Raw genomic sequence first — 1975 nt, 5'->3', positions numbered from 1 at the left:
AAAGCATAGACCTATAACCCTTAATGCACGAAGGTGACAGGGCCTGTCATGATGTAAATGAACTAAAAACTCCGCTACTTTCGGTAAGGAAGGTCTAGAAATTGAATGTCCTTGAGACTTACACCAACGTCTGTAAACCGACCATTTAGCCTGATAATTTACTCTGGTTGATTGCCGCCTGGCAAGAGCCAACTGTCGCGCCACTGGAGGAGAACCCTTCGTGCTTGGAGAACCTCCTGACAGTCTCCAGGCATGAAGATGAAGCATGTGGAGCCTCTGATGGAACCGATGAAAATGGGGTTGTTTGAGAAAGATCTGGTCTCTCTGGCAGGCGAATGGGGGGTTCACCAGTGCTTCCAGAAGGTCGGGAAACCACTCCTTCTGTGGCCAGAAGGGGGCGATCAAGGTGAGATCCAGACGCTTGGTTGCCCTCACTTTGTTGAGGACTGACCTCACCAGAGAGAACGGAGGAAAAGCATAGGCTTGAAGTCCCTCCCAGTCTGCAAAAGAGAGTCTGTCCCGCACTCTGAGGAGTCTGTAAGGGGCGAAGAATATCTGGCACCGAAAATTCAGTGGGGTGGCAAACAGATCGACTGACAGGCCATTTCTTCCTGAGGCTGTCGAAGACTTCCTGGCAAAGTGTCCACTCCGACCCTTGAACTTCATTCGGTCTCGACAGGCGTCTGCTAAGACGTTGTGATGGCCCAGGATAAACTGAGGGACCAACGTAATCCCCCTGTCTTCTGCCCAACACAGGATTGATCGGGCTTCTTGAGTGAGAAGATCCGACTGTGTGCCGCCTTGGTTTCTCAAGTACGAGACTGCTGTGGTGTTGTCGACAAAGATCGCGACAACCGACTCCAACAGTTGTTCCTGAAATGAAAGAAGGCCTAGGTACACTGCCCTCAGTTCCCTCCAATTTATTGACATGCTCCTCTCCTCCTCTAACCAAAGGCCCGAAGCGGCTTCGGAGCCCAGGTGTGCGCCCCAACCTTGATCCGAGGCGTCTGACCAAAACATTAGGTCCGGAGGAACCGAAAGAAGAGATGTCCCTGACTTGAGGCGGTGAACTTGCATCCACCAACGGAGATCCTTCCGACATTGTGGAGAAGAGGAGAACTACCGTGTCCTCGGACACGAAATCCCATGACTGGCGCAAGTGTCGACTGAAGGGACCTCATTCCGAGACGACCTCCGGGAACCAGTTGGATGAGGGATGACAAATGGCCCAGGAGAGACCTCCAAAGAGAAACTGGCTGCATTACGGAGGACAAAAATTCTTCGATCAGACTCAGAAGCTTGTCTATCCGTTTCTGAGCGGGAGAAGCCCTCAAAAATCTGGGAATTCAAAACAATCCCCAGATAAGTCATGATCTGGCAAGGGATTAGAATTGGACTTGTCGAAGTTGACACGAATGCCCAACTCGACACAAAGAGACAACTATCTCCCTCGACCGGAGACATTTCTCTAGAGATTCGGCCTGGACTAGCCAATTCGTCCAGATACCGAAGCATCCTTACATTTAACTGATGCAGAATAGCTGAAACAGGAGCCATCACCCGAGAAAAAGACCTGTGGAGCAGTGGTGAGGCCGAAACAAAGGGTCTTGAACTGGAAAAACTCCCGAGTCCGTGAAAAACGAAGGTAAGGTCTGCTTCTTGGATGGATGGGGATTTGCAGATAAGCATCCTGCAGATCGATGGAAATCATCCAGTCCCCCCTCCTGACGGATGAAAGAACAGTCTGGACCGTCTCCATCCTGAACTTGGACTTTAGAATGAACTTGTTCAAAACCGAAAGATCTATGATGGGGCGCCAGGCACCCGAGGCCTTTAGAACTACAAACATCCGAGAGTAAAACCCGGGAGAAGGAGGAGCTCGCTCTATGGCATCCTTCTCCAAGAGGGCCGAAAGCTCCTTCTCCAAGGCTTGACCCCTGATTGAGTGAGGGGAATAACTGCTGAACTCGAGAGG

This window comes from Macrobrachium nipponense, chromosome 24 (genome assembly GCF_015104395.2).
Source record: "Macrobrachium nipponense isolate FS-2020 chromosome 24, ASM1510439v2, whole genome shotgun sequence".
Lineage (NCBI taxonomy): Eukaryota > Metazoa > Arthropoda > Malacostraca > Decapoda > Palaemonidae > Macrobrachium > Macrobrachium nipponense.
The sequence above is the reverse complement of the archived record's forward strand: the minus strand, read 5'-3'. Positions refer to the sequence as shown.